General features: G+C 37.1%; 1 protein-coding gene and 1 pseudogene across 6 annotated transcripts in view; both read left to right on the forward strand.

Annotated features, from left to right (window-relative positions):
* Nucleotides 1-18,468, forward strand: part of GSK3B (glycogen synthase kinase 3 beta) — a 202,975-nt gene that overhangs the window by 21,668 nt on the left and 162,839 nt on the right. The window lies entirely within an intron of this gene.
* LOC116752847 lies at nt 566-1,209 on the forward strand (annotated as a pseudogene).

The following is an 18,468-nucleotide window of genomic DNA, read 5'->3' on the forward strand; positions in this document are numbered from 1 at the left end:
TTATGCTATTAAATTGAAATTTTTAATGCTGTTGTAAACTGAACTGTTTCTTAATATTCTTTTCAGAGTGTTCATTTGCTTAGTGTATAAAAATATGCATGATTTTTGTGTTGATCTTATATTCTGCAACTTTGCTTAGTCTGTTGTATGATTATTTAAATGTGAAAATACACCAACAACACTGTAAAGTAGCTATACTCCAATAAAAATTTTAAAAATAAATAAATAAAAAGTTTTAAAAGTAAAAAATAAAGAAAAGAAAATACACCATGAGTTCACACTAATATTTCTAAGTCTGATTTTGTTTCCAGTTTAAGGGTTTAGGATTATAAGATTTTCCCTTTAACTTTTTTAAGATTTATATTTATAGCTCTTCTTTTACGCTGAACGTCTTGGAGAGTAATGAATTACTTGCCATGTTACTTATATATACATATGTGTATTAGTATTATTATTTTGAGCTTATTTTAGAAAATGGTTGCTGAAAACAATTGCCAGTTCTGCCACCACTGGGGTGGCTTCGTTATTCTCACAGTGGCGGAGTCCTCGGTCACTTCTCTGCACTATGTCAGGTGGCCTCCTGAAGGTGCTGTGCAGCGACTCCTACGTCGAGCTGAGCCAGTACTGGGACCAGCACTTCTGGGTCTCATTACTTTAGAAAGTTCCACATCATAACCATCATGAATTTCAAGCATCCTGCAAGATTCAAACAGTGAACGGATTCAACTTTTGCTGTTGTTTATCTCTGCAGTCTAAAGCCTATAGCTTCATTTAGGTAGTAGTAAGATACTGTCTTGTAGGATTTCTACAGTGTTTCCTGAGTGGGTGACAATGAACAGGAAAAATTACTGAAGAAAAGCTGTACATTGTATGTTGGAAATCTTTCCTCTTACATAACTGAAGAACAAATCTATGAACTCTTAAGCAGAAGTGGTGACATAAAGAAAATCATCATGGGCCTGGATAAAAATAAAGAAAACAGGGTTCTGCTTTGTGGAATACTATTCAAGACCAGATGCAGAAAATGCCACGCGGTACATAAATGGAACTTGTCCAGATGACCGGATCATTCGCACAGACTGGGGCGCAGGCTTTAAGGAGGGCAGGCAGTATGGCCGTGGGTGTTCGGGGGGCCAGGTACGAGATGAGTATCGTCAGGACTATGATGCTGGGAGAGGAGGCTATGGAAAACTGGCCCAAAACCAGTGAGTGGTGAGAGCCCCATCATGAAAAACTCACTCCTTTGGCCTGTTTTTGTTTTTTTTTTTTGTTTTTTTTTTTTTTTTGGCCTGTTGAATTTGACTTGCGTTACCCAAGGTCAGCGAACCTGCCCATTTTTACCAAGCTTTAATCAATGTCTCTACAGAGCTGGAAGCCTCTTCATGGTTTTCCACTTAAAAATTATTAAAGGACATAATCCAAAAGAATGCCTTTAATTCTATAGTCTTAGCATCTTGGTCGTGTGTCAGATTACCAGAATGATTTCAGTTACCAGGTCAAAAACTGTGTTCCTTAGCAACAGACGTATAATGTTGATCTATCAGCGAAAACACACTTCTTTTAGGAAGATTGGAAAAAAAATTTTTAAGTATTTACCATATTTTCATCTAAGTAGGTTCATGGTCTACCTTGGGGCCTGGAATTACTATTTAAAAAATTTTAAGTTTGCATGAGATAAAGTTTAATAAGTGGAGTTTTGCTATGTAATATAGCTTTACTCTAAATTAGGAATAGATGTTTGATAACTGAATTTTTTTCTGTGTTGAATTTTAACCTCTAAAGGCAAAGCTTAAGAGTCAGGGGAACTTCCTAAATAGTTGGTAAGCCTTAGACAGTCGCAGGGAACACCACCTCTTATGTGCTTTACATATAAGGAAATTAGGTCAGGACTTGAAGGGTATTTTTACTAAACACATTTTTCAAAATATGTGTTTTAGCTAACGCTAAAAAAACCTAGGGTCAGTATTACAGGGAACCTCAACTTCTGTTAGGGCAAGGGGGACGCTGTCGGTAGGAAATGGGCAGGAAATATCAGGAGATGTGAGTTAAACCAGTGCCTTGACATGATGAAGGTTGCTGTGAGAGCCAGCAGATCTATTTTTTTCATTTCCAAACTGATCTTGGGAATTGAGTGGTTTTTTTTTTTTAAATGAGCTTAAAGATCAAGAGAATACTTAACAAAAACAAAATCAGAAATGCTTCCCTCGGGAAATGTTTTGGCTCATTCTCATACTGAAGTCTGTCTTGTTTTATCCCTAACTGTGCTGAGTTTCAGAGCCTGGGTAGTGAGCTGGTGGTCTCTACAGAGAAGGGAGTCTGGAGGATTCACTTTGCATTTGTAAGACAAGAGAGAATTTCTCTAATATTATGTGAACTATTGCTCATTTTAAACTGGTAGTCTAGTATAATTTTCCCTGACGTAAGTGATATTTTTTCATCTAGCAACAGAGTATCTCCTAATTTCCAGTAGTTTGTGAAGTTGGGGCTGAAGTATCTCAATGTGAACATCTTTCATGTTACAGTAAGTATGTTTTCTTAAATTTAGACTGGCTATTTGAACTTTAAAAGATATCTCTAAATTAATTGTAAGTATTTAGGAAAACATTTGCAAATATCTAATTTAATGAGGACGTACAGTTCATTATTAAAATCTTTTTATGCTGTAGTTTGAATTAATGTATTTTATATTTTGTAGTAAACGTAACTCAGATTTCTGTAGGCCTTAAAACCACAGACAGTGGTTCCTATTTGAATTATCTTCTGTAACAGATTTCAATAAAATTGGACCAACTTAAAAAAAAAATTCTTACAAATTCTACTAGGGATTTATAGTCAAACTACTGTTTTAAAATCATTTGAAATGATTGCTCTCTAAGCCACCCATTTGATATATAGTTTGGTTTATTCATTTTGCTATCAGTTTTTGGGAATAATCTGTTTTCATTTTGATTTACTTTTTTTTTTTTTTTTTTTTGGCGGTACGCGGGCCTCTCACCGTTGTGGCCTCTCCCGTCGCGGAGCACAGGCTCCGGACGCGCAGGCTCAGCGGCCATGGCTCACGGGCCTATCCGCTCCGCGGCATGTGGGATCCTCCCGGACCGGGGCACGAACCCGTGTCCCCTACATCGGCAGGCGGACTCTCAACCACTGCGCCACCAGGGAAGCCCTGATTTACTTTTGATTACTTTTATAATTATTTAAAACATTTTCATTGTTCCCGAACCAAAACTACAATATGTAGTCAGAAAAATCCAGCCTTTATCCTCTCCTTCCCCCATAAGTGACCATTTTTATTAGTTTTTCGTTGTTTATAAAAAATGTATATATACTTAGTCATATTACTCTTTCTTTCTTAGATAAAACTTACACTTTATTTAGCACCTTGTATTTTCTTCTACTTAGCAGAAATCCTGGAAATCACTTAGAATATAGGGAGCTCTTCCTTACTGCTTTTTAAACCTGACTAACACTCTGATTTTTTAATTCAAGCAGTTCCATATTGATTACATTAGTGTATTACATGGAGAATTTTTTTTTTTTTTTCGGTATGCGGGCCTCTCACTGCTGTGGCCTCTCCCGTTGCGGAGCACAGGCTCCGGACACGCAGGCTCAGCGGCCATGGCTCACGGGCCCAGCTGCTCTGCGGCACGTGGGATCTTCCCGGACCGGGGCACGAACCCTTGTCCCCTGCATTGGCAGGCAGAGTCCCAACCACTGCACCACCAGGGAAGCCCCAAAGAGAAATTTTGATGGGGCCAAGTTCCTGGTTCTTCTGGCACTGAAACTTCAAAGTATTTTATTTTTTATTTAAATAATAAAGATATTATTTTACCACAAATACTCAAACAGTATAGAAGTGTATGCAATAAAATTTGTAAAATTGTCTCTGATTCCCATATGCTCGGTTTCCCTTTATTCCTATCTCCAGAAATTACTACTAGTAAGTTAGTTCAAGATATTTTTCTACGAGTGTATAGCATTTAATATACTACAAATAGTTTTTAAACAAAATGGGGATCATATCATGAATATTCTGTAACTTGATTTCTTCAATGTAATATTATTGATTGAGCTTTAAATTTGGATAATGAAAAAGGTTCGTGAGTATAACTAAGACTTAAAAAATTATTTTGAGGGCTTCCCTGGTGGCGCAGTGGTTGAGAGTCTGCCTGCTGATGCAGGGGACACGGGTTCGTGCCCCGGTCCGGGAAAATCCCACATGCTGCGGAGCGGCTAGGCCCGTGAGCCATGGCCACTGAGCCTGCGCATCCGGAGCCTATGCTCCGCAACGGTAGAGGCCACAACAGTGAGAGCCTTGCGTACCGCAAAAAAAAAAAAAAAAAAAAAAGATTTTGAGACTTTTTGTCTTCTCTTTCATTAACACTAGTCAATAATATTTTGTGTGTGTATATAACTTACTAAATTTTCTGTGTTGTAATTTCTGCTCTAAAATCCAGAAAGTAGTGTGTGTAGCTATATCCCTCTTTACTTTCTTCTTAGACTCAAACTTACATTTGGAATGAAATTGAGAAAAATTTTATTGTATTCTATTGTGGCTTAACACTAAAAGGAAATCTAAATAAAGTCAGTATACCTGTTAACCACCAGTGAGCTCCATAAAAACAGGAAAAAACCTGCCTATCTTGTTTATCACTGGGTCCCTAGCACCTAGGACAGCGACTGGCTCCCTATTCTTCTTACTCTGTATTTGTTTTATTTTCACCATAAATTAGAAATGGATCATGTTCTGTATCCTTTTTTCATTTGTTAATATATTATGGAAAGTTTTCTTGTCAATACTTAAGTATCTGCTTCATTCTTTTAAATGAATGTATTAATGGAGATACTATATATTACATAATTAGGTGGTTTTAAAGACTTTAATTTGAACCCTCCTCACCCCCCCCCAGACTTTGGTACTAGTGTTCTGTTTTTAAAATATTAGTGGAAGATACTAAGTTGAGGATTATATTGGAACGAACTTGTATAACTCCCTTTCTTAAAGTGTATAACATAAGTAAATGTTTATGTAGAATGGCAGTGTGCATTAACGTGCTATAAACAAATCTAATATGTGAGTATTCTGATGATGAATATTAGAGTTATTCACTTTAAAGTGATAAGCAATTCACATAATGAGAAATAAAAATAGTTAACATGTGAAAAAAGTGTTCAATTTAGTATAATTGGTGAAATACAAAAATAGGATGAGGCAAAATTGTACCCCTTCCTCCCCAGTGAAATTGGCAAAGATTAGAAAGATCATATTTAGTTGGTGACAAGAGTTTTGGGAGTTGTGTTGCAAAAGGAAAGTAAATTTATTCTTTTTGGAGGGCAGTTTGGAGAGTTTCAGAAGTTCTAATTCTGAGACTTTAAGGAAAAAAATTAAGGCTATGCTCATAAATTTAGTTTTACATGAATGTTTATGAAAAATTTAATCCTGGGATTAATAACAGTAATACTACTTAAATAGTGCTTCATCCATGCCATACATTTATTTAATCCTTTCTACAATACTATAGTATTTATACAGTAGGATTAAAAATGATGATGTATAAGAATATTTAACATAGAAATAAGTTCATGATAAGAATGAGTGAAAACAAACAGCACATTGCAAAGGAGTATGTGCAGTGTGATTGCATTAACTGCAACAAAATAGAGAAAACTGAGAATATTCTCCAAATATTTATACTTATGCTTATAACCCTTTATTGTACTTACAATACAGTTATAATCCTGTTGTTCAAATATGTTACTTTTTCTGAGTTTTTCTACAGTGAACATATATTGTCTAACAAGAAACCTGTTATTTTAAAAAATGTTCTTTGATTTTCCAAAAGGATTTGCTTCAGGATTCCTGAACAGTAAATTCTCTAAGTACCTTTAAAGTAGAAATCCATTAGTAACTAACTTTTGGTGAACACGTAAAATAGGGATTAAAATGAAGTGTAGTCTTTGATTGCCGTTAATTGGATGGTGTTTTCTAGGGATTAGAAATGGAAAGAGTAGAAAGTTAACTGAAGCATATAAAGTTTGAAGCCTGACAATGGCAAAATGATGAAGTCTTTTAGATGTTAGTTTTGTGGTTGCTGGCAGTAAAGCTTTATCATAAATGAAAGAAAGAAAGAAGGGGGAAGGGGAAAAAGAATGAAGGAAGGAAGTAGAAAGGGACTTACTATATTTTTGCTTGCTATATTTTCATGGTATTATAATCAGGTATTTTCTCTTTTCCAGTAGGAATTTAGTAATTCTTTTTTTAAAAATTCTATTTCATTGTATCTTTCATTTTATTATTTATTTATTTATTTATTTAATTTTGGCTGCATTGGGTCTTTGTTGTTCCACGTGGGCTTTCTCTAGTTGCGGCGGGTGGCTAGCAGGGGCTGCTCTTAGTTGCGATGCGCCGGCTTCTTATGGCAGTGGCTTCTCTTGTTGCAGAGCATGGGCTCTAGGCTCGCGGGCTTTAGTAGTTGTGGCTCGCGGGCTCTAGAGCGCAGGCTCAGTAGTTGTGGCCCACAGGCTTAGTTGCTCCACAGCATGTGGGATCTTCCCGGACCAGGGCTCGAACCCGTGTCCCCTGCATTGGCAGGTGGATTCTTAATGACCGCACCACCAGGGAAGTCCAGTAATTCTTATAATTATTTTTTCTCCTCTTTAAGAATTGGTTTCTTTCAAATCTTTTGAGTCTTATAGTTTCAGTCTTGTTCCCACCCTTTTCAGGAATTAAGAAAATTAGTTCACCAGGTTGCTGCTTATGAATCTGATCTATGTAGGACTAGAACTTGTGCTAGTTTTACTTAGCTTCATCTTTAAGACCTTATTAAAATGTTTTTCTCAGTCAGGCCTTCTTTGCCTCATATTTTAACAATTGTAGCTGCTCCCCAATTCTGCACTTTCCATTCCCCTCCTCTGCACTTTTTTTTGAAACATTTATCACCTTGTTATACATAATTTATTTTTTTGTATCTGCTCTTCCCTCCTCCCCTGTTTAAAATGAAAGTTACAGGGAGTGGACAGATTTTTGTTTCTTTAGTGCCTTGTGTATTTCCAGAGTGCAAAGCAATGCCTGGATAATAGGATTTCAGTAATTATTTTTTGAACAATGAATAGAGGGTACTCAGTATTTGTGGAATGATTGGCTGTTTTATTTAGTTGATGGAGGTGAAATTCTAAGTGTTTACAGTTTAGGATTCCATAGTTGTTTTGTATTGTGGTGTTTCATTGTCAGTCTAGTAATAGAATTAAATTTATTGACAAGTTGAAATTTCTGAATTTATTTCTGAATAATTCCAGAACAGGGATTATTCTTTATTAATTTAACTTTTATGATATTGTTTATTAACATTTGCTAAGTGAATACCAAAAAGATTAATAAGATGAGTAGGGGAAAAACCTTTTAGCTTGCTGTGAGAGTCTGGCTTTTTTGGTCCTTGTGAGGGACCTGGATTAAGGTTTAAGAGCTTTCTTGCTCTCTCTCTGACTTTGAGATTCATCCCAGGGATTTTGTGTTTTTAGTTATATTTCTTTGGAAATAACAAGTTGTGAGGAAATGAGTTTGATGAAACTGCTGCCATGATTGCTTTTTTGAAATCAAAACCGTTGTTGAATGTTAATTAGTACCATAGCTTTGTGTGAAGGCTTTTAGACTTGAGTGATAATGAGTCTCATTATTATAGAGTGTAAGATGTTCCAAGGTCTCCACATTTATTCATCCAGCACTTAAGGCCAACTATATGCTAGGCACTCTGCTAGACTACTGAGCATACAAAAGTCAGTGGGACAGATTCAGTAAAGAGGAGATAGTAAAAATGTTTGTTTCACAGGTGCTTCTCCTAGATGTGGGATTTCCCAAAAGTAGGAGAATTTATTTTCTTGGGTATTTTTGATTTTGATTTAATCTAAATTGAAATAGAAAATGAGCCACTAACTAGTATTGAGATGTATGATCACAGCATAATTTTTTTTTTTTTTTTCGGTATGCGGGCCTCTCACTGTTGTGGCCTCTCTTGTTGCGGAGCACAGGCTCTGGATGCGCAGGCTCAGCGGCCATGGCTCACGGGCCCAGCCGCTCCGCGGCATGTGGGATCTTCCCGGACCGGGGCATAAACCCATGTCCCCTGCATCGGCAGGCGGACTCCCAAACACTACGCCACCAGGGAAGCCCTCACAGCATAATTTTAATATCAATCTGCTATTGAGCTGGAGTTTGTATGAATGTATATGTCTTTTTTGAAGGTATTAACATTTATTGTCTTGTACTTTTTACCTGCTTTATTCTTTTAACATAGTCCTTATAACAACCCTGAGAGATGGGAGTTATTGTCAGTATTTTACAAATAAGAAAAGTGAGTTTCAGAGAGCTTAAGGCATTCGCTTACGGTTCATAGCTTATAAGTCGTGGATTTTAAACCAAGCCTATTGATGCTGAAGTCCATAAACTTTTTATAACACTTCCCCAGAGGAATCTGGTTTTCTTTATTTTGGCAGGGTTGGGGGCACGTAGGTAATGTTAAATAACAAGATGTACTGAATTTGTAAGCTGTTCTGCAAATTTTGAGCCAGAGTATTTCAAAATAAAATTTTTTTTTTTTTAAGAAAAAATAAAATATATTCATTATGGCAAGAAATACAAGATTAGGGAGAAGAGAAAAGAAGAAAAGAAGAAAGGTAGCTGGGATTGGGAGAGCCATAGTCCTGTTGAACCACTGTTAACCTTTTGGTATATGGGTGATATTTAACGTAATATATTGATAGTTTGGATTCCAGAGTTTCTGAGACCTGGAATTAAATCTGGGCTCTGCCATCTAATAGTTTTGTGATTTGAGACTTTCATGGTTTTGGGGCAAATTATTTAAATTTTTCAAAGGAAAGAACTGAGGTTTGGAGAGGGCAGCCTACGTCATAAAGGTTTTTTTTTTTTTAATAAATTTATTTTTGGCTGTGTTGGTTCTTCGTTGCTGTGCACGGGCTTTCTCTAGTTGCGGCGAGCAGGGGCTACTCTTCATTGCAATGCATGGGCTTCCCATTGCGGTGGCTTCTCTTGTTGCAGAGCACAGGCTCTAGGCACGCGGGCTTCAGTAGTTGTGGTGCATGGGCTCAGTAGTTGTGGCAGATGGGCTTAGTTGCTCCGTGGCATGTGGGATCTTCCCGGACCAGGGCTCGAACCCGTGTCCCCTGCATTGGCAGGCGGATTCTTAACCACTGCACCACCAGCGAAGTCCCTAACAACATTTTTAATAAAAATAATATTTTCCCAAATAAAAATATTGAGAAATTTTACATTTTTGCAAATCTCTTTGCAAAGAGAATGAGAGTGAAAAAGGCATTGTTATGTTACGTGAAATATTATTGTTATGAAAATAGTTTTGGCCTCATGGGCCTCCTGAAAGGATCCAGAGATCTAGACTACACTTTGAGAACTGCTGACATAAATATTCAATTATATTTTCTTCTTGTATTTTTATGACCGAATTTAAATCTGGAATGAATTTGATTACTACCCTCCCACCACTCATTAGTCAACATCTTTTTTTTTTTTTTGGCAGTGTGTGGGCCTCTCACTGTTGTGGCCTCTCCCTTTGCGGAGCACAGGCTCCGGACACCCAGGCTCAGCAGCCATGGCTCATGGGCCCAGCCGCTCTGTGGCATGTGGGATCTTCCCAGACCGGGGCACGAACCCGTGTCCCCTGCATCGGCAGGCGGACTCTCAACCACTGCGCCACCAGGGAAGCCCTACCCAACATCTTTTGAAAGTCCCATTTTCTTGTAAATCATTGACTGACTGCCTAGAATGAAGCTATAAACCTTTCCACCTTGCTCAGTTGTTACTGCCTGAGCTTAACTGTTGATTGAAAGCCCTAGTCTTAGCAATCTTTGCTTAATGTTGTATCTCTATTTTGGTATATTCTCTTAGGTTCCTGATGCATTCCCTCAACCCCAACTTTCAGTTTCACATATATTGTCCTAAAACTTAAAGATTTTTTATTTCTGGTGATGATTGTGGCATATTGCTCTGAAAAATAGTTTGCTCACCAATTATGAAAGTGATGTATAATCACTGTAGGAAATCTAAAATGTGCATAGAAGCATAAATGAGAAAAGAATATTTTGTCACTATGAATATGCAGAGTGCTGCAGACATGCTATTATTGTTGTCCTGTGGTGGAGGTTACTTCAGTATTGAAAAATGCTAGCAAGTTGAGCTATACGTAAATTCCTGCTCCACTCTTAATAAATTGTACATCTTTTGATGTGCTGCTTAGCTTCTTGGGATCCCTTGCTCACCAGACTTATGTTTATTACTTTTTGTGTGTTCCTAGGTACTTTGGATAAAAAGAACAAGACTTCATTTCCCTTGTCACTAATTTTGCAGGTTAATGAAGAAATAATAAACATGTATGTGATAAGTATTATTATAGCTGTAAGCAATTATGAATATTATGGGAGAGCCTAAGCAAGCTATTGTTGAAAAATGATGAGGGAGTGAAGAGTAGGCAGTGGTCTTGAAAAAATTAAGGTTGTATAATCTTTCTTTAGTATTTTTTGATGATTTGTTTGGCTGTCTGGGTCAAGAGAAGGTAGGAGTCAAGAATGACTCCCAACTAACATATGTATATGTATAGCTGATTCACTTTGTTATAAAGCAGAAACTAACACACCATTGTAAAGCAATTATACCCCAATAAAGATGTTTAAAAAAAAAAAAAAAAGAATGACTCCCAACTAGTTGGCTTGAAAGACAGGGTGGATAATGAAGTTTACTAAAATAGGGAATATATTCTGCTTCTAACAAAATAAAACTCCCTGCACACCTACACTTTCCAAGGCTCTGTTCTTTTGCTTTCCAAGATGAGATCAGTTGTGGCCATGTTGAGTTTGATGGGCCTGGAAATATTCAGGTGGAGATGTGTAGGAGGCATTGGAAAGCTGTTAGGAGAGAGTGTGGGCTAGAGAGTTAGCAGTGTAGCATAAGTGGTTGAATGAAGATTAAGATCATCCTTTGAGAATTATTAGCAGGAGAAGAGAAGGAGGATAGGGACCCTCCAACATTTCAGAGACAGGCAGAGGAAAATAAATCCAGCAAAAAGTAGTCAGAAGAGGGAAGAGTGATGGTATAGAATGCAACTGACCAGAATTTAAAGAAGGATGAGGGTAGTGGAGAAAGGGATTTGAAATGTTAAATCCAGCTTAAAAAGACAAGCCTGAAAATGGTTCATTAGATTTAAGAATAAGGAGGCATTGTTGACTAAAGCAAAAACAGTTTAACTGGGGGGCTGGGTACAGAAGTTAATAGCAAAGAGGTTAAAGGTGAAGAAGTGGAAGATAGTATTGGCTACTCTTTGAGAAGCTTGCCTATGAAGATGGGGAGTGTGAATTAGAAGTGGACAAAAACATAGGGATTTGAGAGTGTTTATGTTCTAAGGAAGAAGAGAGGAGAGAATAAGAGGTTGAACTAAGAGTTGGGGAAATACAGTCATCTTGGACTTTCTAGAGAAATGATTTCAAACTTTTTGTTCTTTTCGTAAAAATTTTTCTAAAATGTATATTTTAGATAATACTGACTGGTTTTTGATACCTTTTTATGGTATTTCAGTTGTCACAAACAGGAGTTACTCTACTGTTGTTCTACTGAAGCGCTCCATTCTAAAATGGGCTATTTAATATAATCATGTAGCTTTTTGATGGTCAGTTTCATCTTTTTCTTGCATGTGTATGTGTCCCCCCAACTCATTAATGTGGTTGATGCTAACAGTAATACCATCTGTTCCTACAAATGTACTGCCTAAGTAACTGAACTGGGAAATCTGTTAATCAGTTGTTAGAATTGTGCTCTGAATGAGATTACTGATATTAATTAGTAAATTGTAAGGAAGATCTGGGGGATGGCTGCTTCCATAAAGCTTAGTTTGTGATCTATCTATGTATCTGTCTATGGTTTTCTGCTGCTGTTTCACTTAAAGGATGTAGAGCTCATAGTTAGATTGCTTTAGAATGCCAACTCCAACACTTACTAACTCTGAACTTGAAAAACTTTCAAAACTTGATTTACTTTATTTTTAAAATGATGATAATAGTACTTACCTCACAGGACCATTATGGAGGATAAATGGTGTAACCCATTAAAAACACGCTTGGTACAGAGCAGGTAGATTAACAATTGTTAGCTGTTACTGTCTCCAGGGTTTTGATTTTCTAGGCTTGATGTTCCTGGATGTTTTCTTGATTAGAGAGGTGTTACTATATTTGAAAAGGGACTAGATTAAAATAGAGCATAGTGTAGATTTTATGTGTCTGGGAGGGCAGTGAGAATTTGCAGCATATATAAAGAAGGAGATTTATTTCCTGAGATAGGTTGGTTGGTTGTTATACCTGTTGAGGGCAGGTTTTTCTTAGAGGCATTTGAAATGCTGTATACCTCTAAATTGGTTCTGTAATCCCTTTATTTTTGAATCGAATACAAAAAGTATTTTAAAATGAGAGGGGGGGGTAAAAATGACCTAGAATTATGTTATGGGGCATTTTAGTTGAGAGAGACAGAGACACACACAGAGAGAGAGAGAGGGAGAGAGAGTGTGTGTGTGTGTGTGTGTGTGTGTGTGTGTGTGTGTGTGTGTGTGTGTGTGTGTGTGTGTGTAGGAGAACAGGGGTTGCTGTAGGCTGCTATTTTAGGACAGGAAATTAATGTAACCTGGTGAGGCTCATGAATATTGCAGGCTTAGTATCAAAACCACTGGGTAACCTGTAATTTAACCCAGGGCAGTACTTGGAGGGCAGGAAGTTAGAGTCTGTACCTTTGTCTGAGAAAGCCTATATTCACCTTTTTTTATGAGAGACTTGAGCTCTTAAAAAAGACAGAGAATGAAATTATCTAGTATTTGATAACCGTCAATTTAGTCATTCTTTTCTTCCTTCTATCAAATAAGTTGTACTATTCTTTTAAACAATTTAGAGTTCTGTTGAGAATCTATGCCTTTTTTGGTATAGTCAAACACTAATGGATGGAAAATCCTGTTTTGTAGCTTTTGTGAATGTACAAGTACATATGTAAGCCTCGCCATTGAACTTCTGTAACACCCACAGACCCCCTTTATAAAGGAGAGGAGCATTTAATATGTTTAAAAATAGTAAACTAAATTGTTTCCTTCTGAGAATTTCTCTGGATGTGTTAATGGAGTTGAAAATTTATAAAGCTGCTAAACCCACACGGGAATTTTCACTTGTTTTAAATGCCATAAAAACAGATTTTACTTTTATTGATAACTGGCTTAGTAAAAAGACCATGTTAAATTCAGAATGATTTAAGAAAACATTAAAGGTTTCAATGAGTTTTTTTAAAAAAAGTACTTCCTGTATGCAAGTCTCTCCGTATCTGCAGTCATACCAAATGAAACACGAGTGCCTTGGTTCTTGCCTTGCTACAAAACCACCCTCTCAGCAGTAGGTAGAGCTTGTTGGCATTGGCAGTGTTAGGTCAGTGACCTGACTATTAAAGCAGTGCTAGCTTTTCATTGAAGGGGGGATAAGATCTCTGTCCTCTGTTGAAATATGTTAGGTGCTTGCCAGTTGAGAAAACTATTGTACCATTTGTGGGAGGTATTGGATTAATAAGGTTTAGTATTTTTGACTTGTCAAAGTAAGATTTAATTGTCTTGTATTAAAAAGTTGCTCTCGTGATACAGTTCTTCTGGAAAATTTAGAAACTCTTGGAGAATTCCCTTACTTAAGCAAAAGGAAAAAACCCTAAAAACTCCAATTTTAGTTAACCATATAAATACCTCCCCTCTAAGTACAGTCAGTGGCCATTATGTGATAGTTGTTTTTCCAAAGTAATGTCATGTTATCAAAAATTGCATTTATGTTATTAATGGTTTTAAGTTGCTAAAATTTTAGAAAAAAGGGTGGTGGTGACTTAGTAGATTGGTTTTCAGATTCCTAATCACAAAGTAATTGTACAAATTTAATAGGTAGGTTTTCTTTTTCTCTTTAAGATATAGGTTGTATATCTATAGAACCTAAACCACACGGAACAAGTGAGTATTTGATAACATAAAGCTAGCTTTTGCACCAGATTAATGGCCTTTACCTGTCATCACTGGTATCAGTAGTGTGTGTTAGCTATTGACATATAACAAACCACTGAAAACATGGTTTAAAACAACCACCATTTGTTATTGCCCATGAATCTTTGGATCAGCTGGGTAGTTCTGCTGATCTGGGCCAGGCTTACGTATCTTACATGGGTTTGCTCATATTTCTCACGGATTTAGTCAATAGATTGTCTAAGACTAACTTGTCTAGCGTGGTCTCACTCATGATTTGCTGGTTGGCTGCATGTCAGCTGGAGTACCAGGGTGACTGGGCCACATGTCTTTAGATATCCTGCAGTCTGACTTAGGCTTGTTCCACTGTGGCAGAGGATATTTTCAAGAGAGAGATGGAAGCATGCAGGAGTTCTTGAGGCTTAGGCTTAAAACTGGCAAACTGTCATTTTTACTGCCTTCTATTGGCCAAAGCATGTCATCAGTCCAATTCAAATTCAAGAGGTGGGGAAAGACTACAAAGTCACACTGTGAAGCGTGTAAATATAGGGAGACCTGAAAAATGGGGGGAACTTTTACAGTCAGTCTCCCACATTCAATGGACTATATACTCCAATTAAAAAAAAAACTCCCACATTTAGTATAGTGATTTTTTTCAATTACCCAATCATATACTTTTAAACCTTTATTAGTGATAAAGCACATACCTACTCCCTGGAGTAGCTGTGCTATACCTACAAACAGCTTTTATCTTATTTCCTTCACAGTTACGCTTTCCTACATAATGCAGATTGGGTTCCCAACTAAACAGTTGAGTTATGTCCTATTTAGTTAAGAAAACTGGAAGAGATGTTTAAAATTGTCCTCTGTTGCCTATTTTAATCTGATTAATTTTCCTGCCTTTCTTTGAAGGCTTTCTTAATAATCTGCTTTCTCATAGTCTATTCAGTTTTATTTCCCAGAGTTCTGTTCTCTGGCGTGCCCAGTGACTTTCTCTCTGTCATTTTTTTTTTTTGGAGATAAAATTGACACAACAAAAAAATCAAACACTTTAAAGTGTACATGCGTTTACATTCACAGTATGTAGCCACCACTTTTATCAAGTTCCAAAATATTTTTATCGCCTTGAAAGAAAAATCTGTGTCCATTAGCAATCACCTACTCAAGTCTTCCTATAAACCCCTGGCAACCACCAATATGCTTTCTGTCCCTATGGATTTACTTATTCTGGGCTGTCATTTGTTTTTATCCTCTATGCATCCGGTTTTGTTCTTTCTGCCCAGAGTATCCAGAATCCTATTAGGCCTCTTCAGTATTTGGCCCACTTATTTCTTCCTCCTCACAGAGATTGTATCCTGTAGTTTAATTTAGCTGCAGTGAACATTAGCACTGCACTCCACTGGAACTGCTTTTCCGTTTCTCATGTTGTTTCCTCTGAGTCTTTCCTGCAGGGTGCTTCCTTTGCAGGAAGGCAGGGAGAGGGCCCTCCCCCTAATGTTTGTATATTGACCTCAGCCCTTTGTTCTTACTCTTTCCACCTTCCTTCTCCCTGGGTGATCTTAGCTACTTCTGTGGCCAAATTGAGATCTCTAACCCAGATATCATCAGAATTCCAGACCTGCTGGAATTACCACCTGGATGTTTCACAACTACTTTAAACTGAACATGTTAAAATTGAAATCCTTTTCTCTCCTTACCCTCTCCTTCCTTAAATGAAATGAAACCTTAGTATTACTCTTCCTTCTATTCTCTCTCTTGGTAAATGGCACCATTATCCATGGAGATCCCTGGGTTTGTTCCCAGGAGTCAAAGTTGTTTCCTCTTTATATGAGTACCTAATTCTCTACCTCTAGTCATTCTTCAAGTCCACTCTACCCCTTAAATATCTCTGGAATCTCTTCCTTTTCATTTCTATAGACCTCACTTTAGTTTAGGACCTTATCACTTTTTGCCTAGAAAGGGGTTCACAAACTGTAGCCCAAAGACCAGTTATGGCCAGCTGTCAGCAGTTTTTGTAGAATCAAGTTTTATGGGAATACAGCTTTGCTCATTAGTTTTAGGTGTTCATCGTCTATGGCTGGTTTTATGCTACAGTGGCAGAGTTGTATAGTTGTAACAGAGACCACATGGCCTGCAAAGCCTAAAATATTTACTGTCAGACCCTTTACAGAAAAGATTTGCCTACCCTTGGATTTTCTGTCTTTACCGTGTTTACCACTCCAGGTGAATATTCAGAGGTCTGACCATATATCCCATTGCATGAATCTTTTATTTACTATTCATTCCCTATTGAATAAAGTTTGAGACTCTTATCATACATAAAGCCCTTGCTTACCTCTCTTGGCTTATTTTCTCATTCAGAAGGCATCTTAGTCTCTCTGGTATGTGCCTGAAATGTTCTCTTTTCTTTCTGGTACATTTATATGTCTCTCAAAATCTAGCAGAGATGTTATTTTCCTAAGAAATCTTCTGATATTCTAGATTATTCCCTCTTCCTTGCTTCCTTCATACCTTCTACAACTTTTGTTGTACTTAACATACCCATCATGCAATCTTATCCACTTAATGGTATTCCCCTAGTAGACTTTAAAACCAACCCTGGGCCAGGCCTGGAGCCAGGTATTGAATTACTCCTTCAAGAAGTGTTTGTTGACTGAGTGAATTGATTGCTTTTGTGTTAAATTTTTCCTAACTAGTCTGTCATGGCAGGAATCATGTCTTAAACAACTTTTACTTCCTCTGATTGTATCTAGGGAAATGCTATATCCATAGTAGGTACAGTTATTGGTTAAATTCTTGGTTTGAATTGTCATCTAGATAAAGGAAGCAAAAGATTCCTTTTGGGGAGAATGGACATTTATCAAAGAGAGGCTATCTGGCTAAGCCCATTAAAAGGGGACTTGATTTGTTTTAATTACTAACTTCCCCCCCTTGTCATATATAGGCACTTTTTATTCTCTTCCGTACTGGGCAATTTAATTGATTTTAATTTAATATTTTGTGCCATTAATTAGGCATCATATGACCTGTTCTGCATAGTGCAGATATAAGGAACAAGATAGATGGAATGTGCTAAGTTGATGCATTCATACAGGACAAAGTCATTCTAAAAGTACTGAGTTAGTCTGGGTGTAAATGGGAACAGAAATGGAATGTGTTACTATTGCCATTAGCTGTTAGCTATCTATACTTTTTCTTTACTAGATTAATATACCTGTTTGTGGGACCTAGGTGTTGGTCCTCATAATATTTCCTACCAGTAGAAGGAGGAGGAGTCGTCATCGTCATTGTCATTGTCGACACTTGTCTAGTGCTTTTTATGTGCCAGCGACTGTTCTAAGCACAGTAGTACATAAATTAACTCATTTATAACCTATGAGGTAGATTCTGTTATCCTTATTTTACAGATGAGGGGCCTGAGGCACAGGGAAGTGACATAAATAAACTTGGCTAAGATAATACAGCTAATAAATGGTGGAGCCAGAATTTAACCCCAGCTGTCTGGCCCCAGACTAGGTGCTCTTGGTCAGTACGATGGACTTTTCCTTCATGGATCATGGAATGATTTGAGTGCACAGTTCTTGTGTTCATTGCCTTCCTCTTTAAAACAAAACTCTGGGATTTGGGGCCAGTCGGGAAAGGAGGAAGTACTAAATGGTTAAAGATAGTTTTCTTAAAAAAGACATGTATATCCCATTTTATATTTTTCGTGATTAGTGATAGAATTCCTTTTATCTTTTACTGCAAATTGAGGCAAGAGTTTGGTTTTCTTTTGGCTTAACTTGTATGTATATAGTAAGTGCTTACTAAATGGTTGGCTTTAAGCAAAGAACTGTGGGGCAATAGAGGCAAGTGTATTACAGTTGAAAGTTATATATATAATGAAACAAATTTATGTATGTAGCTATAGAAGGTATAATTTTATTTAGCTGTGAGTATATATAGTCCCTAAACTTGGAAATATATTAATAACTGTGGTAATCAAGAGGAAATCATCATTGGAGCTTCTGGGTGTTGCTTTTAGCCAGCTTAAAAAAACACCTGGAGATACAACTTATATATAGCAGATTACTCAAAGCCTAAGTGTACAACGCGGTGAATACACTACCACAGAGATCAAGCGAAGTGTTCAACATTTTCATTATCATTCCAGAAGGCTCTCTTGTGGCCTCTCCCAGTCAGTAAATGCCCCATCCCTTATCTTGCTTTATTTTCAAAAATTGCAATTATTTCAGCTTGGCATATATTAGTTTGTCTTTTCTACTTAAAGTGTAAACTTCCTGAGGACAGAGACTTGGTTTTGCTCACTGTTCTTTTCCATTGCTCAGCATAGTGTCTGGTATATAGTAAATGGTTAACAATTATTTGCTAACTAAAAATACTTAATTATTCCCTATATACATATTATATGGTACAAAGGTGCTGT

This window comes from Phocoena sinus, chromosome 4 (assembly GCF_008692025.1).
Source record: "Phocoena sinus isolate mPhoSin1 chromosome 4, mPhoSin1.pri, whole genome shotgun sequence".
In the NCBI taxonomy this organism is placed as follows: Eukaryota; Metazoa; Chordata; class Mammalia; order Artiodactyla; family Phocoenidae; genus Phocoena; species Phocoena sinus.